This window comes from Lipophrys pholis (assembly GCF_963383615.2).
Source record: "Lipophrys pholis genome assembly, chromosome: 14".
Lineage (NCBI taxonomy): Eukaryota > Metazoa > Chordata > Actinopteri > Blenniiformes > Blenniidae > Lipophrys > Lipophrys pholis.
This window is the reverse complement of record NC_137633.1, coordinates 8,121,094-8,148,820: the sequence shown is the minus strand read 5'-3', so window position 1 is coordinate 8,148,820 and position 27,727 is coordinate 8,121,094. Positions and strand designations below refer to the sequence as shown.

The 27,727-nt window shown below is 40.4% G+C and overlaps 1 protein-coding gene across 1 annotated transcript in view; it reads right to left on the bottom strand.

Annotated features, from left to right (window-relative positions):
* Positions 1-27,727, bottom strand: part of lrfn5a (leucine rich repeat and fibronectin type III domain containing 5a) — a 124,459-nt gene that overhangs the window by 36,044 nt on the left and 60,688 nt on the right. Inside the window, exon 4 of the mRNA XM_080479742.1 lies at positions 25,229-25,344. The gene's annotated coding sequence lies outside the window, so the exon portion shown is untranslated. The remainder of the gene's footprint in view (positions 1-25,228; positions 25,345-27,727) is intronic.

Below are 27,727 nucleotides of genomic sequence, written 5' to 3'. Positions count from 1 at the left end.
CACACAAACACATGCATGCAGAACAATGGCGAGCACACGGACATTCCTATGGACAGACGACAAAGTTGGATTGTTATTACGAGTGACTCTCAGCTATAAATCTACCAAGTCCCAGGAGAAAATTGTCCTGGGAGACAATAGACTCCATGTAATCACGCATGTGCAAAACAATTATTTACTACGGCTGTGATGCACATGTGCAGTCGCAGCGTTCAGAAAAGTTGTGTTCTCCTGTTTCCGTGGAGACAGAGTCAGAGCATTTTAAACAAGTTGTGTTTTCAATTAAATTTCAATTGTGTAAACGAGGCCTGAGGTGAAGACTGTACAGTGCTGGCACTGAAATGACTTAGTTAGGCTTACTACATAAACCACTGAATCAGATTTAAGAAAATAAATAAATAAAGAATAAATAAAGGCTTTTTGCCTGCCATTAAAATAAACTTGACGAGGTTCAGAGTCTTTCAGAACCACTTGAATTATTTTGAATTAGAATCACATTTTGGCACTACAATGCTCTGTTTAATATTAGTTTAGCAGTCTATACACTTTACTGTCTCCGACTCACGGTTCGTTTTGGATGTGCATGTTATGATTGCATACGAGGCTGAGAAAGCCTCGGTTATCCTGCCTCCTGCCCTCCATCACAATTTCCCTTTCACAAGCAAATTGGATTTAATGGTTGAAATCAAACCAATCAAAGGCAGATCGAGCCAGTGGGGTCATTTATAAGAGTACACGAGCAGCCAGCAACATGAGATGATCACTGCCAAGGTCAGTCTAAAAAAGGCAGGACGAGGGAGCATGTGTGCTTACAACCGTCCACAAAATTAATGTTTTATGCAAACACGCTGACATATACACTTGATCTCTATCAAGACACATGTGGACCACTTTAGTATCGATTTTAGATCCCCTTTTAAATGCACTCATAGGCATTATGAGTATAAGTGCTAGGATTAGACAAGTAGTGAGAGGAAAGAAGGAGAAAACGAGAGGAAGATGTGTAACAGGAGATCTTGGTGGCAGGGTACTTTAAGTGCCTGATTCATGGCGGTGCTCTGTAATATCTGGTCTACAATGCTATTTCCACAACATTACATCACAGTGCTATTTTTCAAAAACACACCAGAGTGAATCCATCAACCGCCATCAGATTATATCATGCTCACCAGACAATTTCTATGCCATAAAATTACTATCACTATCCCCCCCAAACGTATGCAAGTACATTCATCAGTGCTGAGGAGTAGCTTGGGTAAGGTAGTTTCACAGCTCATTGTTTTATGAGGGATCAAGGACTGTTAATGCTCGCGATTTAAACCAAAATAACAGTCCATGCATCATTTGCCTCGGATAACATCTTTTTGAACGACGCCATTTCAATTGCATTACACGATGTAAGCCAAACTCCTGCCGTGGTAAGAGGACGTGGAGAGCAATAACTCACAAAGACACTTCTTCCTCTGACTCCATTTAGCTGGTTCAAAAAGCTCAATACGTCCTTTGTGATCCCCCTGTGTAACTTTGGCTGCTTTGTCACGAGTGATTTGAGAGTTAGGCCCTGTTTACATTTACGTTTTCAAGTAAGAACCAAAAGCTTTCTCTGCGGTTTGGGTGTCACGGAAACTGCCACTGAAAACGCAAATTTTTGAAAAAGGCTCCCAAGGTCGAACTTTTCGAAAACGCTCGGACTCTGCCTCCGCACCACAGCTGGAGTGAAAAATTATTCTGTAGATACGCGAGAAGATGGACAATAACAACAATGGCGGCCTCCAGAGAGGCATGACTCCAAGTCCATATTCTCTTGGGACTTATTCGTTTTATGGCTGAGAGTCATTGAGATAGCAATCCAGCTCTGCAATCTGTAAAAAACGAATGTCTATCTACTCGCCATGGTTAATGTTAATTGCGTATTCTTCTCTACATGCATGTGTGTGAGGTTTTATTACAAAAACAACCAACTGCACCCAAGATGAAAACTACCTCTTTGTTAGGGATTCTTCTGTAATTGAACATCATTTTCAAAAAGCAGCTCTGTAAAGGTGACATTTTCCTCAAACGAAAATGCAAAACCGATGTGTTTTCGCTTGGAACATTGTAGTATAAATGGGGCCTTAAGGACCACAGATTAAAGCAACCTGAGGTGGGATGCAAATGAAAGTCGGAAAGTGGTTCACTCCTCAGTATTTCATCACACGCAATTACTGGCTAAAGATGTTTTGCTTTTGTCGGACTGGTTACAGGGAACAAACATAAAGATTCTTAAACTGTGGAACTCATTAGTGTAGCACATCACAACCAGCACTGTTACTGTAGCCACGTTGGCACACAGCAAATCTGTGCCTAGGGATTCGAAAGGCTGGAAGCCTCAGGTTTAGGTGGAACAGTAGTACATATGTGTGGTTTTTTTTTTTTTTTTATAGTCCCTCTATTGAAAACGAAACAAGAACATTTCGGTAAGTAAAGTACGCAAATGTTGGTGCATATTGCGTGGAAAGAGCTTCGGGCTGACAGTAGCTGATGGACCTTGGGGGATATTACTACCAAGAAAAATGCACCAAAAAGCAATACTGTTCACACAAAGCCTTCCTAGATGAGGCATAGTTGTTCTGGTGTAACATCTCCAAAGCAGATGAAAATCTCCCCAGGGGAAAGGCAGTACATCAGTTTATTTACAGGTGATGAAACAATGCCTGTAAGGAAAACAACCAATCAATAGTAAAACAATGTGGAAAGTCTAACATGTTCAGAGAATGATCAGCTCCTTTGAGTAAGGTGTCTTCAGAGCCTTCTGGCATGGTAAAGGTTTGGAGAAGAACAAAGGAGAGAGGTATAATTGTTGTGTTTAAAACACTTTTTTTGACAACTTCTACCACATCCAACTGCTTTGTTGTAATATTAAATGTCCCAAAATAATATCAGAATTGAGCTTACCAAAATATTTTCAGCAAATCGTGTTGCCCGGTGCCATTCAGCAGGGCAAATCACCCCAAGCACTCATCAAGAAACACAAAGCGAATAGCCGAAATGGACTTTTCTGAAGGAACTGGCAAAGATTCCTGACCTAAATCCTTTTGAAAACCCTTCGAAGAGAGCTGAAATCTGCCACCACAGGAGGGAATGCTGTGAAGCAAAAAAAATGGAGGTTGTGCAATGGACGTGTGGCAGAAAACCTAATGACCAAGAGAAATCCTTTTTTAGGCTGTCGTTGTTGAAAAAGGTTGTGCAAGGAAAACCAAGGAACCAGACCAGACACTACATATCCTAAAAGTAGAAAAACTGAATGAATAAACAGTATGCTTTCTTCAAATAAAAACAATGAATTCAAGAGTAGATAATTGTATAGCCTGGTTGGCTTGTAAGAACATATCCTGACACTCGTTTTTTGTTTTATTGAGTTTTCCAATACATTTGATCAATAACCAGTGCAGCTTCAGGCCGTGTTGTTTCATATACAACTGCGGCATGTTTAATGTATGGTTGGTATGTAAGAATCATTGTTTACAGCCACAAATGCAGCTCCAGGGCAGTTCACTGATCTTCTGCCATGTTCTCTCTGGGTTAACAGGCTTTGTGTCAGCTGGTATGCCTCTACTTGAGAGGCTACCAAATCCCTTTTGAAATGCAGAAGCTATTTTATAAGAAGAAAAAAAAAAAAAAGCATTAGCTAGTTTGCATTTCAATATTTTAGGGTTTGTTTAAAAAAAAAAAAAAATGAAAAAAAGGGAAAGTGCTTTCAGACAGAAACTGTGACTGTAGCAAAGAGAGGGCTACAGCAGGTTCATGTGTTCAATGGTTTTCAGGCTCAGGTTCATAAGATTTACTCAAATTCAAAACAAATCTTTATAGCGTAAAGTACAAGAAGGCTGTCTAATATTTGTTCATGCGTATGGGAATTGTCGGAAAAAAGGGGTAATTTAAAAATCATCCATAATCATCAAACTATTTGACGATGAGTAAAATGACACTACTACATATACAAAGCCACATGAAGCATCAATATCTGTCATTTCTGAACAAAACACAAACATTTTATCAACTCTGAAAAAAGTAAATTATTCTTATAGGCCCATGCACAAGTTATTCTCTTTCTACCCTGGAGGTTCCTGTATCAGGAGCACACCAGACAGCACGAATGCACCAAACCACTTCTCTTGTTTACTTGATTTCCACTGTGATGATTGACACAGAAACAGTTTTTTTGTCAATTTTATTTATGCCAACAGAAACAAAGGATTGGTCATTTTTGGCTTGTCATGTGTGGAGATGTTACTGGACAAATTTTAGAATTATTCATTATTAACATAGCCCAGTGCTAAAGGTGAGAAGAAATCAGCCTTAAAGCCTTTCTGAGAGTAAATCCACTAAACATACCTGCACAGTGCCAGATCTTTTGCTCTCACCCACACAAGCAAACACCCACATGGACCCACACATGAACACCTTCATGGAATCTTCAGATATTTCACCTTGAATAGAACCTGCATATTTCTGTGTGTGTGTGTGTGTGTGTGTGTGTGTTCATTGATATCCGGCAATACCCACATCTCACTACTGCCTGTTGAAACTTTTATGACCGTCCATCCAGGCATTTGCCAAAATTTAAGACTGTTGAGACGTGGAGCTTCTACCAGCCAACTCAATGCTGAAGGCATGGTGTACTCTGGAGTTGACCACGAACCACTGCTCAAAACAGCTTCCACAAATTAGTTTACTACCATTTTCCAATTACCTATTCTATTAATTGTGTGTGAAGCACAGCGTGAACGATTTCCCCTTGAGATTAATAAAGTATTCCTCCTGTGTTCATTCTATCTTTTCTATATTTCAGGTTGTTGGATGTAGCAGCACAGGCATGGACAAGCTACTCGAAGCCAGAGCATAAGAGATGATGAGCCTAATCAGTGTGAATTTTTGATAATCAGAAGGCAGTGCAGTTGAGGAGAAAAAAATATTCATGTTAAGAAAAAGTCATGCTTTTTCATACCAATGTGATAAAATAACAATTTTAAAAAGTGAATGAAAATCTAAGAGAAAAAAAAAAAGAACCACAGAGAGGATTTATTTTCATAATGAGCTCTCTGGGGTGGGGGGGAAAAAGTATTAAACGTGAATTAGGAAGAGGGAATGTATATTTTATTAAAGCAGTCTAAATCGGTTCAGACTTTCTTATATCAGCAGCTATGACAGACAGACAGTGACAGTAATGGACTGAAATACAGTAGACGGGGAAGCGCATTCATAGAAGACTGACAGAGACTGAAAAGAGATGAGAAGAAAAGAAGTCACTGTTTCCATTTAAGTGTCGGGAAAAATTCAAGGCAAACTTTTGAAATGTCAGTAAAAAAAAAAAAAAAGACAACCCAAAAAAACAGATAAGCTGTTGTGAGCACTGTCAGTAACTGGTAACAGTCCAGTCAGCAACCATCGCATTGTGTAAACAGGGCCTGAATGTGGAGGCTGAAGAGTCTATGTTATGTGTGTGAACATAGAAGAAAGAGAGGACTAATGTTTAACAAATTACTTTTCTTTTGTGACGAAATGTGTAAAATGAATAATGCACAGAAACAACAATGGATCAAAAGCCATTTCAGATCTTAGTCAAAGCATTTACAGAGCTAGATCATCCGCCTTCAGAATATAGAGTAGTCCCCTGGCAATCTGTACCAGTCTGTCTGCTTTTGTATTAAACAATTTTTCTTTTGTCCGTTTTTTTTTTTTCAATGTCCTATCGTCACCCATCAACCAGTTTCACTTGCAACTCCTTCCATATGGCCAATTTAGAAAGAGGGGCACGGAATCGCTTATAAGTTAAAGCAAAGTGGCTCGTAGAAGATTCCTAATGGACACTCGTAATGAGAGGTTCAGCGAGTTGGACTACTTCCTCCCCCATCACCACAGCTGCTGAAAGCATCGACTATATGGGACATTATTTTAGATTTATTTCAAAGTATTATCTGTCAGGAGTGCAGCAAACTGACATATTCATGATAAAATGGCTACATAAAAAGCAATAACGCTGTACTTTTCTCATGAGTAAAATGTACTGATGGGCTGTCCAGAACACTCCCGTACAGATTCATTCTTTGAGCCATTCGCTTGCACTTAAATTGATCTCCGTCATGACTGATATGAGTGTAGAATATATAATTAATTAGCTATCTATGTATGTCGGAGCTTTTGTGCTACACTGGAAATGTTGTTGTTATACCAATTAGGTGCATTTGATTTGAATGAGCGAGAGAGATAGAGAGAGAGAGAGAGAGAGAGAGAGAGAGAGAGAGAGAGGTGGGAGGATGACAAACAGTTTCCATCATCATCCTGGAGGCAAGAGGAGGCTGCATGCTTATGTAAGAATACACACTAACACACACACACGCATCTGCTTACACATAGGCTTGCGCGCACGCACAAACACACACCTTCTCCGTGTGTTTGAATGCAGATTAGTAAACGGGGTTCTCCTACGGAGCAAAGTCTAGTGGGAGGGCGTAGCAAACATATTATGGTATTAGAGTGTAATGACACATTGTTGGTCTGAAGACGTGTGTCTGCGTGTTCAGAAAAAGAATCACATGGGCGAACGTGTGTGAAGGGGGATTGTGGAACTCCAAAAAAAAAAAAAGATCTCTGTCTCTCTCGCCCCTAAGCCTGTCTGTCTCTCATCTTATTTTCGACTGTACCGCACTGGTGCATTTGAAGGAGAGGCAGCAGGCGGCCGGAATGCAGTGTGTGTGTGTGTGTGTGTGTGTGTGTGTGTGTGTGTGTGTGTGTGTGTGTGTGTGTGTGTGTGTGTGTGTGTGTGTGTGTGTGTGTGTACGACGTATAACTTTCACAATTATCATATCGCCAATAAGTGTTAAGCCAAGACAGAGACCTAGGGAAATGGCAATTGTGTTCACAGGGGGTGAGGTAAGGCTTTGCCACTAAATGTAGTCAAAATTACATTAGCACATTAAAAAAAAAATATATAAAAAATAATAAATCATACCAGACTCTACCCAGAGCCTTGAAAGAGGTGCTGAGGGAAAAAAATGGTTGGGAACTTTAATGGAAAACTTTTCTTTTTTTGGGGGGGGGCTAAACAAGCATTCATCTTTCCTTTACCCACGGGCAATTAAAGAATACTAACTCCAAAACATCACAGAGAGGCTGAATCAGGGGGGTATTTGACTGAAAAGATATTTCCTGCACGGCGGAGCAGCTTCTTCTTTCCAAAGCTCCTCTTTGTCCTGCCACTCAGTCCTCACATCTCAGATATTGACTTTTGTTCCCCCTGTGTTGATGCACAAGCAATCAGAAAGCTACAGCCTCTAACAGTTCCCAGCAGCCCCAGTGGTTCTCGAACATCAACACCTTGAATCTGAATTGCTGACTGAGGTTCTTTTTTCCCCCCCATTTCACCAGATTTTCTCTTAAAAGAAGATTCGACACACAATGCCTCAAATCTGATAACTGTCTTATATGTAGCTTTTTCTTTTTTTTTTCTATTACATAGGCAGCAAATTAACTGTGATAACCTAAAATGACATTAGGAAACATGTGATATGATTTCATTACGGTTCCCCAAGAGGAGTTCAGGTACTGCTGGGAATATTTAGCGTCACCTGCTTACAATGTTGAACCACAATTAAATTGCATATTATCTTCCTGTGCCTGAAAGGAGACATTTGCTTGTAAATAATGCTTCAAAAACCCTCTCCAATGGAGCTGTCAGGGAGTATTTACAAATCAGATGTAGTCACCACTCTGAATAAATGAATATTATTCATGTTTTGTTTTTTTCCTTTACAATACTACATTATATCAAACCGTATTTCGCCATTACAGTCTGATATCATTTAGGAAATGAGAAAGTAGAGCAGGCCTGTTTTCTTCAAGCACTGGTACATCGAGTCAACTGAGTCAGGCTTTCCACAAGCTCCAACGAAAAGAATGCTATTGTGACGCTCTTCAAACTCAATTTTGTAGGGGCAAACAAAAGGGTCGCGTACTTGCCTTCAGCGAGTAATTCTCAGTGGAACACATGATGTTCTGTCCCATCAAAAGAGGTTTTATGACAAGGACCTCATTTTTTTAAATTGACGTCATTTTAGATGTTCTTTCTCCGTGTGCTCTTCCTCCGGCAATCTAAACACACAAACACTTTCTCTCAAAGCAAGTCCTCAGCTATAATGTAATTAATAATGGGAAACATCTGATACTCAAGAGGCTTTAACCACATTATACTGACCAGTCAAATATTATGTATGCTTATTTTTCTTTTTGGGGGGGGGGGGGGGGTCAAAATGTCATAAACAGTGCACTAATGAGTTGGTTCAAATGCAAGTCTTGCCTTCTTTAAAATAGAAAAGAAAGAAGACAGTATGACATTACAGTGACATTAACGCCTGACAAAAGTTGAATCTTCCCCAGTAACGGGAAAAAAATAAAATAAAATTTTCATATTGGAGGAAATCTCTTTGTGGGATACAGAACGGCTAAACCGCTGGTAATGAATTTATTAGATGTGTGGTTTGTTTTTTGCAGTTACTCACCAACAAATAACGTCCAAGGTGACAGATTTGGTTAAAAAAAACAATATTCATAGAAAGTATCCTGGTGTGGTGGCAGCAATCACCCACTTGTATGTTTCAGTATAAACACCCCTGTCAGTTAATTCTGTTACAACCATATAAAGGTCAAATGCAGTGCCACATTTTGGCAAACAATCCTGATCTTAAACCAAAAAGGGATTTCCAAGGAGAGAACTCCAATCCTTAAATGAACAACAAGCACGAGTGTCCACTTCAAGCAAATTGATCCACTTAACCACTATCACCATTCAGGCAGAGGTAGATGTATTATATTGATTTGCTATCCTTCATTCCTCATCTTCCCAGCTTAGTCCAGAGCTGTGGCTATATGGAAAGCTCTGTGATGGGATCAACCAAGAGATAGCTCTCCAGAAGGTATTATGTCAAAGCCAAACCTTGCCACAGTTAATATGGTTCTCCTCTAATGGGTGTTGATTAGGGAGGGAAATTAATCAATAAAGCATTCTAATGGGGTCATGCAATGGATAGCTTCCTCTAAGAAAGTGAAGATAATCCAACAACATTTACTTCGTCAGTGGTTAATATACTATCGAGATAATGCATTTTTTTTAATTATTCATAGCCATTAGGAACAAATTGCTGAGTAATACAATTTTACCTGATATTCTAATGAGAAACCAGAAAGAATGAACAACAGTCCATCAATACCTCAGCATTGACAGCTGATTGCGACTTACTTCAGGTGAAAGACTGAATAAAAAAAGCCTCTACTCTCTTCTCACGACACTACAAGTCAATGTGCCCTATAGGTTAAGGAGGGTAGTGAAAAGAGGAACCAAACTTTAACTGACAAGTGTGTGTACATGGCACCCACATCATTTTTTTTTCTTTATTCCTCCTGTTGAATTACACAAGGAATTCATGAAAGACAAGAATGCATTGACATCCATAGCTTACAGAAATACTGATATTCTCCCAACTAAATCTGAATTCATCCATTGATTATATATACTTGCCTTTTCTAAGCAGATGCATATCCTACAAAATGTACGTGCACACACACACACACACACACACACACACACACACACACACACACACACACACACACACACACACACACACACACACACACACACACGCACACACACGCACACGTTCACGCATAACAGCAATAGAGAAACATTAATTAACAAAACAAACCTGCCTTTTCATTGACTAAATGGGAAACCCGGACACACTATCATGCAAACCCAATCCTACCCAAGCCCGTCATCTAACTGGGAACTGATTGTTAACATTTGAGCCAACTACAACATATACACAAAAAATTTGAAATGTCAAGCCAAAAGTACAACCAACAGATGAATAATCTATTTCTCAAAATGCTGAGAAACTCATGTAGCGGCTTCAGAGATGGCCAAATGCAAAAATGTCAAGTGGTAGTCCCAAGGCAAACCACTGAGATGTTTACTTCTGAAGACGAGGGGGAATAAAGCTGTACTGACCTTGTAATTTTCAACCAAAATACTCAATAAGAAATGAGAGGTAGAGGGAGAAGGGACGGACTGATACAAAGAGACTTGGAGGAGTGTGGCGTGCAAGCAGCCTGTCGCTGGGGATGGTGTATTTATGCGTGTGCAGGAGAGGGGCTGGGTTAAATAATTTACACTCATCCAAACATGAGCGCACTCTTTCATAATTTACACACAGCACATTTAACACACAATCGTGCGCACAGACAAATGCCAAATTTAATGTATTCAGTTTTGAGAAAGAAAAAAAAGTTAGTGCAAGAGCAGGGAAGCGTGGTAAGGAAGGAACCAGGAGGAAAGAGGTAAGTATGGAGAGGGAATCACAGCAAAGAAACAGGGAGCAGAAGACTATTAAAGTTGCATAAAGCTTTTGCTCAATGTTTACCTTGCCCCTTGCTGTCCCCATCGTGTCATAGCAATACAAATAGTAGTCGACTACCTCAAAGTGAAAGAAGGAGAAGAAGGGAAGGTTGTGGGCGGGTCAAGTCCTGTGTGTACCCCACCGCCCAAAAGAAAATCCTAACGGTGCACAGGCAGAAGCTTTTTAAATATGAATCAACATTTTATTTAGCTCCATGCACAGGGAGCCGTATCCAACGTGCCCTTGAGCAAAGACTCTTCGCTTCCATGCCTGCTGCACTGAAGCAGCGCCGCGGTTAAAAGCAGCAGAGTGAAGCTGAACTGGGCAGCTCCCCAGTGTCAGTGTGTACTGAGAGGCATGAATGTGAAGTAGGAACATGCTGTAACTACATTAACCTATGATAAAAATAAATCATAATGCAATCGTGTGTTGTTGTGCAGGTTTTGATGATCCTCCTGACGATCTCGTTGGATGAAGTCTGACATTCTGTGGCTGAGCCACTACGGTAAACTTTACACACGTCTCTTTTGTCTCCTGTCAATATGGAACGTTATCTTGAGAGATCCATTTTCCACGAACGGCCCCAAAACAATTAACTTGAAAATACATTGTTTTTGCGTTTTCGTTTCAGGTTTACGTCCTTTTATACAGAAACACTGAAAACAATGTAGTTTTCATGTTGGACCACTAGTGGGTGCCATCGGTTGTTTTTGTCATGAAACCACACACGCATGTGTGCAGAAAACAACACCTTATAAAAAAAAAAAAACAGCTTTTCAGAAAAGTTGCATTTTCCCTTGTTTACACCGAGACCTAGTTGGAGCATTTTTTTAAAAGTTCCGCATTGTGAGCTGTTTTCCAAAAAGTTGCACTTTAAGTGGCTCTGAATACTGTTATCATGTAAATGGGACCTCAGGCTGCTAAATCATCATAGCTACAGGGGAGAAGTAAACAGGAGACAAAAAAAAGCTGCCAATTTGCTAGTATGCTTAATGAAACTTCAGTATCTGTGAGTGATTTATCAATTATCATGATCACATTATCACTTGTAGTCTCATCATAGTGGATCAATATTATTAGAAGGTGGTAGAAAACACTGAAACTAAGAATAAGCTGCAAATTTTATGTTTGCACGTAAAACAGCTCTCATCTCTGTTTCTTCTTTTTTGCATAATTTCGGCTAAATTACTGCAATTCTGAATACTTAGGTAATTGGGCAGCACTGTGATACAAGTGGAGAGTAACTCAGTCATTGATCCAGTCCTTATATCTTATTATTACTCTGTGCATGTGTTACGTCGTGCCAGAGACTTATCAATAGCCACAGGCTAATCGTACAGTGTATCTGGGTTAAATACAGATCACTGCAGTATGTACAGTATGTCTGTGTATATATGCTTTGCGTGCATTTAAAAAAACAAATATACACTATAGACCAGCAGGATTACTACATGCTTGTGAGTATAAAGACTGACGCTGAGCGTCTGTTAGCCATGAAATCAAAATACGTGCACACACTATATATATATATATATATATATATGTGTGTGTGTGTGTGTGTGTGTGTGTGTATATATATACACATACACACACACACACACACACACACACACACACACACACACACACACACACACACACACACACACACACACACACACACACACACACACACACACACACACACACACAGTATATGCCAGTGCCAATACACACTACACACTTCGTGGAAGTGTGACTAATCGAAATTTATCCATCAAAAGCTACTTGTCACTTCAGTGCTGGAGGATCATGCAACGTGTACAGTAAAGGATAGTGTGTGTGTGTGTGTGTGTGTGTGTGTCTGTGTGTGTGTGTGTGTGTAAATCAGTTTACACAGTCATGTTATGGAGATTATGGATCCTTGTGTGGACTAGAAGCATATCCCCATGACTAAAACCATACAGCTCCCGAATAAAGGAATGTGTAAACAGTTTCCAATGCACTTAACAAAATATTGATAGTTGCTAACTGGCAAAGGAAATTACTTCATATGATATTGTTTGCATGAAAATACTTCACACGTGTCACAATGTGGAGTGTAAATACTCGACTGGGGGAAAACAGAAGCGAGCCGTATTTCCCACCCTGGTGTTTGAGAGTCTCTTGAAGAGATCACGCGGGCTTGGCTTGACCTGTTGCATAAAACATTTTACAATGTACAGTTGACCTGGACACCATCCTTCCTTTAATACCTTTTGGAGAGTGTACCAATGTAATTTAAATGTCCCTTTACAACTGGAGCTAAAACGTAACCTGATAAGCTCACAGGGCACCAATTAATATTAATATTATTATTATTATCTCATTGCATGTCTCAACGATAGTAAACTCTGTCACCTGTAATACGATGGAGCTTGAAAATAGTAGTGCTCAATAAGAAAAAAAATAAAATTTGTGGAGTTAAAGCACAATTTGTAAATTTGAAATCTAAGTCAGTGATGCCAAGTGTGAACACAGGAGCAAGGCTGTGCAGTGCCAGAGAAGAAAGTGCTCTGAATTTATTATTGTGTCAAAGCATGTAATATAACAGTTTAGGAAAGCTTTTGCCATTCATGTTTTATCTTGGTATAAACACATGAGTTATATTACAAAATGATCCCTGAAGGTTGGATAAAATAACTTTAATGTAATGCTTTGTATGGATGAATACGTACTTTAATATGAGCAGAATAGAAATACATCAAATACCTTTTATATATCGTCATAAGAACTATTTTATATACACAAGTGATGAATAATACCATGCTATGTAATCTTAAATTATTAAAGTATTGTCTGTACGTTGCTCACCATACATATGGTCATTGATTATTTATAAGAAACAGCCCTGAAACACCACCTAATGTAATCTTTGTGATTTCCTTGGACAAGCATCAGGATTTCATTCAAATTAAATCACAGGTCACGCCAGAAAAATATTAGTAGAACTTCCAATATCAATAATACGATCCCCTCATGAGTTGCTGTATGATGCTGAGGGTTTCTTGTTAGGACTTGTGCTGCCAAATTGTACTGTTAGTGCCTCGGCCTCAATGGGCTTGAAGACCAGATGTACTGTTGCAGTCAAGCTGCAGATCCATGGCTTAGTGGTTCACATCTGAGATCACATTTCCTGTCCCTGAGGCCCCCCTAGTATCATCGGTCAAGGCTGTTTCACTAGATCTACTGCAAATGTGGCTGGTGCAGAGGAGCCTCCGGGATCTGGAACTCAGCTCCACCAGTTCCCTGCGGGCCTGAGCGGTTGCCTGTGAGCAGTTATGGTTAGCCCTGTGCTGCTGGGAGAGAAGAGGGAAGATCATCAGAGGAAGTTCAGCACAGCCATTGATGCAATTCCAATTGAAGGTGGCAGATTTTTCTCTGACAGAGCAGAATATATATTGTGTCGAGGATATGTGAGTGTCCTGGAGCAGTGAGGAATATCATTATCCTTCTGCGATATCCTCGCATACCTTTAATCCTTGTTGACATTCCTGGCGTGAATACAATCACTATGCTAACATCTCACTGCTTACCCCGACGCCTCCTGGGGGCTGGACTCATGGGAAGGTGCATTTTGTATCCTCGGTGCAGAAAACCCTCAGTATGTTTGCTTCACACAAGTAAGTAGCCTTTTGGTCAAACCAACAATCGTGAAAATCCTGTTTTAAACTGCAAAAAAGGAACGCCACCAGTTGGACTTTCACAGAGCACCAATGATATAGCTGATGTAGAATCCCACTGGGTAAAATGCCTCTCCCTCGGTTTCTCCTGGGCAACGAAATACAATTTACTTTTTGTATAGGCATGCCCAGTTGTCAAGCTGGAAAACCGTTACTCCTGTTCCACTAAACCCCTGTCCAATGTTGGGAAAAGTCTGCATATTATTGAACTAAGACAGAGGCCATCTGACTAATACCAATAAATAAACAATAGTTTCAGTTGACAGGACCTCTATGCCACTGTTTGCATGCAGTTTATCTCAAATGTGTTTATGCTGGAGGTTCATAGTCATTAGTTCATACATCGTGTTTCCTTACGGAGCACTAACATACAGATGCAAGCTGCTCTTTATGCAACTTCAGCTGAAATAAAGGGCAACAATCTCAGTACAGCAGAGGTGAAGTGTCACATCAACATCTTATTAACGCCACTAATGCATAAAAAACCATGCATTATTTTTCCAGCTCATTGGTGCCTTTGTATTTACAGTAATCTAAACAACACTGTTGGTGGCACTCTGAATTGCGCAAAAGGATTTTTATAGTTAGTAGTATATTGTCTCGTTAGAGCACATCTGTTTATTTATTGATCATATTTGGCCTTTTAAATTGACTGACATTCATTAGACCATATGACTCAACCGTCTGTTGGTTGTACTTAAGTCTACAGCCTGTGCTGACAGTTGGTAAACTGGACACGTGCCCACACACACTCACACACACATACACACGCACACAGAAGTCATTACGAAGGCGTAGGCGGCGAATTTCCTGGTGAGGGAGTCGACAACATATTTCTCCAAAGAAAACAGCAGTCATCCATGTCTATATATGGGCAACCGCAGAGCACTTCCGAACTGAATGTTCCACATACATCAGCAGTTAACAAAGTCATCATGGGACAAGTGCATGAAGTGAAAAAGACAGAGGGAGACTAGGTACGAGATGGAATCAGGCACGCAGCTGAGCTTAAACCCCATCAAATCTGAATTTCGAACACACATCACTGTGTTCCTTTACTCGTTTCTTTTAAGTAAAGATCATCTTCTTGTAAATCACTTGTCCTGCTGGGACACACTGAATGGCTGATGGCCAGCTGTCAGAGCTGTTATCAGGCACTGCCTGTGTTTGGTACACAGAGAAAAACATGCTGCTTGAGTAATAATCTAGTATGAAGTCGTTATCGTCCCTCTTGGACCATAGAGGGTGTTATCAGCAAACAGCCTGGACTCAACCCAAAAAGTTAAGACCCTTTTGAATAGACCACTGCTGTCAGAACGCTTTCACTGTAATAAGAAATTCATGTTGTCATGTCGCTCCATATAATAAGCAAGTCACTTGGCAAGCTGACAGCAACACGTGTAGAGTTTCCTAAAACGTTTCTGGGTCGCTCAAATAGGTGCTTGACTGTTTTGAGACAGCTTTTTTTAGTTACAACTTCATTAAAATATCCACACACTTAACTACGTAGCTAAAAATTGAAAACTGTCAATTAAAAATGATCATGTGTATTACTAAACAACACACATAATGAGAGATGTCTGAGGAATAAGGCAGGATATTTGTTGGAAATATTCACCTTTGGTATTGTTTTCTGATTTCCAAACAAGACCCGTTTGTTTTAGGAGAAATAAAAATTAAAACCATTGAATTGTGCTGACAATATTAATTTTCACTAACCGCTGAAACTTTAAACAATCAAAAACGAGTCAGTCACTGTTGAGTGTCAAAACAAATAATAATTATGGGAAAATTAAAAGGTGTGTGCATATTTGAACAAATAATGATTCCAATGAGATACTTTGAAGTAGATATGCCTTTTCGCAGCAGGTTTGTGATTTTGCTTGTCATTCCTTGTGTATTTGCACACATGTACATGTACCACAGTCTCTACTTACACCATAGATAATAATGTGTGCATCTATTTATTAATAAAACGCTTACTTAAGAGTTATATTATTTGGGTTAAGCCAAGTGTGGGCAATGTACAGTTAGGCGCTTAAAGGTTTGCGCCGTGATTATCTGTGTGTTTGTGTTTATTGCTTTGTGTAGTCTTTAAAAAGTACTGCTTCCCTGGAGTTATTTAAGGACATGAACATCCTGATTGTCTCGCTAAAACTGAAAACTGCTAAAAGTGAATTTGTAGCTTCAGGTTATGTTACGTCTCCAGTGAGAATGAATTTTTTATTTATTTTTTTATCGAGATGTATCTGTTTTATCCAGTCCTCTTTTGCAAATATGTTGCTTGAAGAATTTTCCTGCATATATATGTGTGTGTGTGTGTGTGTGTGTGTGTGTGTGTGTGTGTGTGTGTGTGTGTGTGTGTGTGTCAGTCAGTATTTGACTTGTAACATCATGTAAACAGAGAAATGCACCTTCACAAATTGTTATAATGAAAGCATCTATGGCATCTATCTGTAAGGAACTGAGAAAGGCGAAATAATGTGAATTAAGACGCACATTTTACTTCTATGACCATCCCATAAATGACCCTGACATTTGCAGACATTTGGAGTCAAACCACGTTTGTGTTTTGCTAATTCCGGCACGAACCCAAAAGGATGAATACATCAGAAGCAGCTCGAGTCAGCAAACTTTGAAACGGCCCTCTCTGCAGCTGATTCATTTCTCCAGGCCCCCGTTGACAACTTTTCAATAAACTCCTCCATGTGGGCATCCGATCCAGCGTCTCTGAGTGCTCCTTTCACCTCTTCATCTCATCAAGCAATATTTTTTCCATGACACTCGCCTCCTACTGTTCATGTGACTTTGCAAAGCCAACTGAAAAAGTAAGTAACCCTAAATACAACTCTGTCTAGCTCTAAAACTCCCGTGCATGCCACTTTCAGCACGAAGAGAAATACCTACTGTGCATTCTAAGGTATGATTGGACCAGTGTTTTTTTGGAGAAAAGCCTTAGTGAACTATACTTAAATTTCTCTTCTCTACCGTTGCTCTCCTTCCATCCTGTTAATCTCGTCTTTTGCCTGTTGTTTTCTCGTTTCTTTGTCCCCTGTTTTAGGTAGTGTTGCTGAGTGATGTGCCGAGGAGTGGCTTCTGGACATGGATCCGGTTACAAACACGGGCATTATCTCCCCCACTCAGGCCTACATTTCACACACTGGCACTTGCAGAAATGCCTCGGGAATGCTTTTTCGGTCAGTCTCGGGGCAATTCAGCTCTACAGGAAAAAAAAAAACACAAAGAATGCTACAAATAACAAGCAAAACATAAAATGCAGCCCAATTACAGCGCAGAGCCCACAAAACGACCCACCCCTAAAAAAAAAAAAAAAAAAAGAAAAATGAAAAAGAAAGAAAACCTCCGACGTGATCCTTTCATCTCTGAAAGCGAACAAATTTCCATCAAAGATGTGAGAAAAAGGACAAACCCTTCTGCAGACCAACTTTCCGTAGGGAATCTGTGATGCTCTGGAGCGTCTCCATTTATTATTTTTTTTTCACAGGAAAAACAAGGGTGGAGGTTTACGCAAAGAAACAGCGAAAGAAGGATTTGTAACAAAGGCCGCGAGCAAAGTAAATGAGCTCTGGATTCTCCGTTTGAAAGAAAATAGGAGGAAAAAAGGAACCCGTGCTGGTCAATAAAAAACTAGAGAGAGAAACTGACCACAGATTGAGAGACAAACAAGGGAGACAGAAGCTACCTGAGCTGGAAGAAGAAGGTGAAAATCTGTAAGGGGGGGGGGGGGGGGGAGAAAAAAAACAAGAGTGTGTACGTGAGACAGCGTAGCCATGAAAAGGTGCCAGACATGCTGGTAGAGGCGCATTTAGCTCGAGGGAAGAGCAGCTTGGCATCTGCAAACTGTCTCCCTGAACCCGTCACATTTAACAGAGAAACAAGTCAGTGAGGCACAAATGTGGAGCCTATATGCATTTGTGAAATGTATAAAAAGCACAGAGAAGAATGTATCTACCACATTTTAGATAAACCCGAATCATCTTAGATTTTTTTTTAAATGCTACCCCCTGAAAGGCTGATTCATGGTGGGCTTTTTAGAGCGGAAACCGCTGGTGGCGTCGTGAGCACACAAGCAGACATGGAATTAAAATCACTGACAGGTGAATGGCATTAAGACTGTTTATCTCATTACAGAGGCAGCTCTGAATGGATGGGATATATCAGGCAGCGTGTGAACGATTTCCTTTTTTTGTCCCCACAATGTGTTAAAAGCAAGAAGAAGAAAAAAAAAACACACACTTAGTCAATCTAGAGTCACAGGTTGAAGCGCATCGTTGGATTGTGGGAGGAAGCTGAGTACCACATTGTTACAGGGAGAGCAAACTTCACATAAAGAAGCCACAGAGTTAACCCAGGTCGGTCGCCAGCCAACCAACCAACCAACCAACCAACCAACCGAGTTGTGTAAACCATTTCTTTTTTTAATCATACATAGATGAAATATTTTGACTGCACTGAGACCAAACATTTTTCAGCATTTCACGATTGGAAGTGTCACCACTTGCATTGCAATAAGATTCAGTGTCTGACCATGCTGCCTCTGACCATTTATATCATCCATCGGTGGTTCGCAGCCACGCTTTGGGCTTTTAGTATAAAATAAACAAGTATGGCTAGCCTCACATCCTGTTTAACACACTCCATTTCCTGCTTCTGCCTACGGTGGGAGAACAACAGAGACACAGAGAGAACAGCCAAGAATTTTGGAAAGGAAGTCACAAATAATACGAGTGTGTGCAATGCGATGAGGTAGCAATAGAGACAGAAATTCACTTCCTATACGAAAGATAACAAAATCCTTTGGGGCATCCTTTGTGAAGCACTACTGCATCTCAAGATCTCATAAACAAGGAGGAATGGCCTTAATACAGCAGAAAGTAAGAGGAAATTCAGAAGCTTTGTCTGTTTTTATCTGCACAATAAAGAATCTAATTTGAGTATTCAGCCAACCAAATGTGCATGCTACTTCTGAACACCAGTATATCACTCCTAAATTAACAGATAGAGCCTAATAGGTGCCAGAAAGGAAAGGGAGGATATAAACAAGATGAATCAGTACATTCAACTGACAGGCTTATTGAACATTGTCAGTTTTTATTAAGTCGCAAAGATTTGGGGGGACTTGAGTGGAAATTGCTCCTTCTGGAGCTCAAAATGAGATTTTGCAGAAAGCTGCCACCTCTGAGCCTTTTTCTGCAAAAGGTTTCCTCCTCTTATATGCGGTTTCTTTCCCTTTCCAGACTCCCTTATGCTCATGTGGAATTGTTGGATTTTTCTGATGATACTTGTAATGTAATGTAATGTAATACCAATAACAAACAAGTGGTCATTCAGTCACACTGTTCAAAGCTTAAAGTGCTCACAGGAGCCCTTTTTTTTTTTTTTTGTCCCTTTAGTAACTAAAGTATTTCTACTTTTCACTGTCTGAAATGAACAGTTATATCAGTTTTTCCTCAAATGAATTTTTATTTCTTTTTTTTTCATGAAGAGCCACTATTTCTTTCAATAACTACTTCATATGTTTGCATCAGGGAAACAGACTTGTGTTTTCAAAGCAAAATCCCAGATTGTGTATTTCTGAAGCAAGCTGTACTAACGGAGACCTGAAAGGATTTTTTTTGGGTGTAGAGTCACTCATTTATTCCCTTTTAGTCTTCAGTACACTTCAGTAACGTAGTTCAGTTGAACTCTCAGAGAAAGCTGAAGACGTTTCTAAAAATGATTGTGTGCATTTGTTCCAGTGAGTCTTGTTGCCAGACTGAAGACATCAATGGTTCTTACATGTGGCTTCTAAAGTGTCAATTCGGTTGATAATCATTTAGCTCAAAGTTGTTTCGTGAATAATGCAATCAGTTTTTTGGACGAGACTTAAGATTTTATTGATCCCTCACTGTTACAACAGACACCTGCAATTGATACGTCTTAGTCCCATCCAATGGGTTTCGAGATATTTGGATGTGTGATTAGCTGTTACTGTTGCTTGCTTTTTTCAAACATTGTTTGCACAATAATGCTTTTTCATTCCAAAAATAAACAACAGCACCCAATAGTGGCCCTATATGAAAACTACATAGTTCAGTGTCGCTGCTGTTTCTGTGTAAATGAACATTGTTTTCAAAATGGTGCATGTAAACGTGAGACTTTTCACAAATTGAAAAAACAAAAATGGTGCATTTTCACCCCCCCAAAAAATATTATTTAAAAAATGTACACAAACTACCCAAGTTTTCTTTGGACCTTGAGTTAGCAAGATCGTATTGGTATAGCTAAGTGAGTGAAAAAAAAAAAAAAAAAAGACTGTTATTTCCTATGGTGAATCCTGCAATACTGTGAATACAACCAATGATACTACCAGTTGTCTCCATCTAACTTGGTTCCTCAACAAACAATTACCACAGTAAACACAAGACGTGCTCACAATGAAAAGGAAAACCATTTTGTTGGCTCCCATCCTTCATGATTTCATCAACTCGTCCACACCTACATAACATCACCCGCTCAGAATAAACTGTTATATTACTCTCTCCTTTGTTCTACTCACCACTGTCTTTGCCCATCGGAAGACAGTATTAAAGTGAAAGTTACCAAGCAACGCAGTCATTTTTCCATACTGGTTTATACCCAAATAAATAATTAATTTTTTTTAAATATATTTATTGATTTTTCTTTTGCAATTTCGAATAATTGCATTGATTTTGGTGGGGACCACAGCTCATGGTGCAATCTCTCAATGTTTGACTGCATTTTGCATCTAATGAGTCAGTAATTACCTCGGGGAGATACATGTTAAGTAGTCTGTGAATATTTTGCAACCTATCATGTGCAAACTGTTATCAGCAGAGGCGTATCAAACCGAAACTGGCAGATGAGGATGCACTGCAGCACCCTGGAGCTGCTCAGTCCCCAGTTGGGTAAGAAGAACTTGGTTCCATAACAAAACCCCTTTAACTGTTTTGTCTTTTCAATGGGAGTTGAATGCCTCGCCTGCCTCACAGACAAGGCCGACAGTAAGTACTTCTGCATCTTGACGCTGCTGGTGCGAAATCTACAAAGTAACACACCCTATGTAATCCTGCTTCATGGTCAACCGGTCAATGTAATTTTGTTGTTTTACACATTTTATGCAAAAGCATCAAATTATGCCTCTTCACACTCTACTTTGATTCAAAGCAACTGCATTCAAGCTGCAGTCAAACGGCATGCGAGATTGCATCCATGTACCGTTGTAATTTGCATCCGTGTCATGCTGGGAGTCTGTCTTCTCCAAGATGAAGCGAAAACAAAAAAAGGAAGTAAAGTGTTCAGCATGACTAACACCGGTACACAAAAGCAACAGCAGTACAGCAATAGAAAGAGGGGGGAAGTTGTAAGCGTGACTAATGGAATACCTTAGGGTGTGTGTCCTATGTATTTGCACTTCCTCTCATGTATAAATTATCCCCCTCAACATCCTTGATCCCTTCCTCACACCTTCTATCCCACAGGACCGGAGCCAAGTCAAGGGGGGGGGCTGGGTGACACAGACGAGAACTGCCCACCTCCCTCCCAGCAGGCCTCAGCTGCCAAACCTGACCCAACGATCCCAGACAGTCGTTCAACTCTCTGCGAGAGAGAGAGAGAGAAACAGAGAGCATACACAGAATCTAGACAGATTATGACGGAGTGAAGAGCTGCCGGAGAAGAGGGTGACCATGAGGTTGACAAAGGAAAGAAAGACGAAAAAAAAAGAATGGATGACGGGAACGACACACACGACAACAATTATCACTATGAACCCGTTCGCAACCACCAGACAGAAGTTAAGATGAAGACCTGTTCAGACGACTCTTGAAATAATAATCTAGTGCAGTATAATAAAGGGGAACTTTCATTTCATATTAAACTGATGAAACGGTTCAAATATGGTGTGATAATGAGAATAGTGTTTGGTCTCCTAATTCTAATGTGTTCTTTGCAACCTGATGGTGATCTGACTTTTTCTCACAATACTTGGGCTTCTAAGTGGTGCTGTGATTGAATCATATAAGATTATACTTATACTATAAGGTAGGCAAGCCAGAAAATGGTTAAAGACCCGCTCACTGTTGAGTGTCCTGTAACAACACATTTTATTGTATAAATACAGACATACACATTAATAGTTAGCTGACAAACCCAGCAAGTAAGCTGAAAGTAGTCCTATACGTCAAAGGACTTCTACATCAATCGTTTTAGTTAATAGCTTCTTTCGCAACAAACTGCTGTACTATTTGTTTTGTAATCCAAGAGTGTTTCATGTGTAATTCTTCATGTTTTTTGACTAAACTGAATAAACAATACTGTTTTGAGGTTGGCATTTCCAGGAGGGACAAACATGGAAACAAAAAGAGGAAATGTGTCCCTTAAAGGGCCGCGACTGTTGAAGGTGATGAGAAGGTCAAACATATCCATCTGCCCTACTCCACCCTCCCAATCTGTCAATTCACTCAGCTTCTTGCACTTTTATGTCACTATTCATCCCCTCATATATTCAGCCTTCCTTCTCACCCCTCCATTCATCAAAGCCAGTAGGGGACAGAGGGACTTGACTTTGATCGGTTTTGCTGAGCCGTCAGGGGTAAACACACACACACACACACACACACACACACACACACACACACACACACACACACACACACACACACACACACACACACACACGGATGTTGTACTCTGAAGAGAGCATTAGTTCAAGTCACTCTCAAAAAAACCTTCTGGGGTTGCAGGTTGAATTCCCCAATCAGCGTCCAGGCCTCTGCGTGAACTCTGAGGCATCGAAAAGTGTGACACTCTGTTCATTAAAAAGATAAAACAAACACAGGGCTGCTTGTTTGATCTCCCATCTCTCCCTGAGCGTGTCTCACATCTCACATCTGCACATCTCACGCTCCCTCTCTCCCTGAAGCAAAAAAAAAGAAGATAGGAGGAAACGGCGTGCTGTATCACTACATGTCTCTCACTCGTGACGCTTATGCATCCATGCGGGACTAAATGATTGAAAGATGCTGAGAATAAACATAACCCAGGTGAAGTGACACATACAATGCAGAGTTTTAAATATATTTGGACTTATATTCTAGCACATTAAGCAAATTCCATATATGTTTATATTCAGTGAAGAATAATTTAAAGGACAGTATCGTTCTGAACATGCAATCCAGGAAATTGGTTTCACTGATGGATTTTACATGCAAGTGGCAAACATGGTCCCTGCAGTTCAGATTTCTGCATCCACCTATAGCGACAAGGGAATCCGCAACAGCCTGTCAGGCATGTAACTGGCAGCAGGAATACAAATTACAATTTCACACTAGGTGTTCTGTGATGGACCAGGTTAAAAAAAAAAGTAGTCTAAAAAAATGGATGGATCCGTTTTTAGGCATTAACGAATTGTGATTGTGTCAAAATCTGAAGTTGTACACTCAGTTCACTGGTTTATCCTGCAAAGTTTTGACAAACTCACTTCATTGGATGCATCATCAGCAACGACCACAATTATGGGAAATGCAACAAGTATTATGAATTTGATGCATGAAAAAAAATTCAGACACTGGATATTTAGGTATCATAATTAAAATAATTCCAAACGTGTGTCTTTTGACAACTGAGTAAGCGAGAGGTAGTTAGTTCTGAGGTTTTGGATTTGGGGAGGAAAAAAAAGTCCTTCTGGTCTATTGACAATATACTTGAGTGTGGTTGTCTAACTCAACTCTGGTAAAACAAGGTAAACAATGATAATAAACCAGCACGTTCAGAACAAAACGTCCGATAAACTAGCAACAAACGCTCACTTCAAGACAGCGGCGATGTTTTTCTTTAAAATGGTCCCATTGATTGAAATGATTGCTGGTAATTGCTGACTGTTTGTTTCTGTTTCTATCAAATGAAAACAACCCCATCAATGAGTCCAGGCATCAGTCTAGATCGATCTTTGACTTGACCACTTTATACCTTCTAATGTCTACCTCTCTTTCCTCCCCTCTTCTTCCTCCCCCTGCCTCTTTCTAGCTGAGTTCAGCAGTCAGTCACACCCCAGAGGGATGTATCGAGGTTAGAAGTGGAGTTCTAACAGAGAGCTGAACAGAGGGGCAAGGGGGAGGCAAGCTCAGGAAAGCAGCCCTTTGGTAGGGAAAGACAAAGAGGGAGGCTCAGGGTGCACAGTGAGGAAGGAATGAGCAGCTGAGTCTCCAGGGGTGAGGAGGTTAAAGGTGGATTTCTCACAGAGAAAGCCTTCAAGAAGATGACAAGATACAATATTCAGGCCTAGAAACATTAGCAGGGACATAGAAGATTATCAGAAGCAGAAAGAAAGAAAATGGAGAATGGAACCTGAAGACTTGTTATCCAAAAAGAGGAACGATCATAATTGGAGTTAGGGCCACAGGGCATTTTCCATTGTGGAGAAGAGTTAAAACCTGGTTTTCTCTATATAGATCAGCACTCCATGGAAAATTCACAAAACTATATGACACAGATCAGGTTTCTATTAGACACCCAAACAATGCTCGATGGATCAACTGATCTATTTCAACTGCAAGGTCAAAGCGAACCAATCTGGTATCACATTGACACATCTAAAGCCTGTTGCTTTGACCCAGGGGTAGGGAGCTTTTTTCACTACTGTAACATCAAACTAATACAATACAACAAAACTAAAACGGTGGTTTCTGTTAAAGCCGAAGAGGCTCATATTCATTTTGGCACACTGGCCAATCAGATAGGGATTTTTGCCTTTCTCTCTGAATTCAGGAACCTTGGTATGGAGCCAAGAAATGGATGCCTTTAGTTTGGCATGAAGACTGAAAACAGGGGAGAATTTACAGGAAGTGGTATACCACTTGGATGGGACTTTCAGCAAAAACATACATCATCAGAGCTGTACACATCCACATTTGAACAAAGTAACCATTGTTTAGTTGATTACGGTCCACCAATAAAGCTTTGGTCTTTGGTCATCAAAATGAATAACAAGAATGATAAAGGCCTGAAACACAATACGTATAGCTGTCGATAAAACAAGAAATAGACTGAAAACAAGGTAATTAATTATCTTACCTTTGGAGATGCAAAAATGGGTAACTGTCTTCTTCACAATGATCACATGTTACCACAGCTACAACATCATGGGAGAGGATGCCGGTCCACAATCTTCAGAAGGTTTCGTTTACTCACTATGGGATAAAGAAAGAATAAAGCAATTCATATTTAGTATTTGATTCAAAAACAGATTTCCGAATACGTCTTTGGGTTTTTTAACATTACACGTCGTTTCCTTTCTATATATCATCTACGGCTCAGTTAAAGTGTGTAGGATTCCTCTGCGCTGCCTGTGTGTGAGCTTGTGTGGCCTTGAATTGAGAGCAAAAGAGCTGCAACGGTGCATCGGTGAACTAAGCGGAAGAGTGAAGAGTTGAGAGTGCACATCCCAAAGACTGATCCTCTCACACAGGAAATCTGCCCTCACACGCCGTTGCTACTGGATATCAATGACTTGAACAACCCGGACCATTGATCCACACATATCCTGCGTTCTTCATCCCATTTTCCCACTTGGATTCTTTTCCTCTCATTCCTCACCCATGGCTCACTTCTTCCCTCCATCCATCCCCACCCTCCCCCCATTCGCGCATCCTTCTCTTTGCCTCTTGCTTTTCACTTTCCTCCTTCAAAAGGACAGAGGACGTAGCTGAAACAGAGGCCGCCTCTATACCAGCTGAGCCAGCAGGACGGAGGGTGGGAGAGAGGGAGGGAGGGATCAAAACCAAGCAAGGAGAGAAAGAAAGAGGGCAAAGAGTGAATTGGGAGGGAGGGTGAATGGGACAGGGCTAAAAGGGAAATTAACTCAAAAGGTGAGTGTGACAGAGGAGGGAAGAAGGTCTGGAGAGAGGACACAATGAGGCAAAACATTCACACAAAGACAAACACTGGGGAGAAGGGAAACGTATGTGAAAGTGAAAAGGACAAGGATGGAGGGAGATAAAGATAGATGCAGGGGAGAGGGTTGAGAGATCGCTCTCACATCGATAGTGTGGTTTTTGTCTGGTATCTGCAGTATCTCACATGCAAACACACACATGCACACATGCATGAAGAGTTATCGCACCACCTTAAATGAAATGTGCCTGAATGGCACAAACACATGCTTTTTATCACATCCAGAACATCTACCTTCTCCAGCCCAGTGGATTTCGATGGCAGGTACGTCTGTCTCTTCACATTTATTCATTCATCACTGTGCTGTCAAATGCCAGTGCTGACATTGAAATGTTTTTAAGAGGGAATCATCGGTTTTCTGGTCTTTGGTCTGCTGTTAATATGCACTACCACACCCTCTCCTCCTTCCAAGGGCACCAGCTTCACAAGTGCATCAACACACCCTTTGGCACAGAGGCTGGAAAAATAATAATGCATGTTTGAGAAAGGCAATATAAGTTTTGCATATCAAGCATGCAGACATTACATGGTGTTTTACATGCTAATTCTCGCCAAGTACCGGATGACTGATTTGAAACAAGATACCTCTGAAGTTTTGAAATGCCATTCTTCCCTGAAATGGACCCCGAAGGAAAAGAGGCTGTGACTACAAAAGTGGAGAGTGTCCTGCTTAATTTGCTTGCGCCGCAGAATCCGGTCCAAGGCTATTATGTGACGCCACGGCAACCTCTGTCGCAGCAGCTATTTACAGACACAGACAAATAAAAGTCATCCGACGTCTCTAATCGAATCTGTTTTACCTGAATGCACTCTAAAAAAAAAAAAAATGTTTGTTACAGTTAATCATCAAAAGCACTCACGGACTGCCAATGCGAGGCTGCCTGTCATCTTGCAGCGATTAAAAACCCAAAGTGCCCTGAAAAAGTTCCACTGCACTGAAAGTCGATAACCTAAACATTTGTAACACATTTTCCACAGTGCAACTTGTAAGAAATAGGTAAACAAATATAAGTAGGTTCAAATAAATACTTTGTGTACCGCGTTTTTGAATCATTTGAGAAACGCAGCATGCCTGCTAGTAACACCCAGACACTTCCGTTCGGAGCAGGCGACAGAACATTAAACTTAACCCCTTTTAAAACTTCTGGAACTGAAATGGAAATGGATCGCAGCTACTCCTATGTGATGCCAATAACATTTGCGCTTTCTGAATTGTTATTTCCAGTGTATGATTTGCTCACAGACACTATTGTTGGGGTGACACTTTGTTGTAGTGGTTAGAAGTCCTGCCTCACGCGTGTTTGTTATTGCATGTCTCCTTTTCATTGTCCCTTTGACAATCTGGGGACCTGCCCGGAATACTGACGTTCATGATTAGATTTACTCTTAATTTCATGTATGATTTATTTCCTCTGTAGTACTTAATTTGGTTTATTTGGTTTTATGAGTGTATCTTCTTGTACATTTGCACCAGACAACCACATCCTGCAAAACTGTGGAGTCCAAGCTCATTTTCATTTGTACACTCCTGAAAACACACCAGTGATCTCTTGCCCATGGAGTGAGGCGACACTGACTTAGATTTAATCTGACCTTTGCGAGGGAACGCTGTCTCCTCTT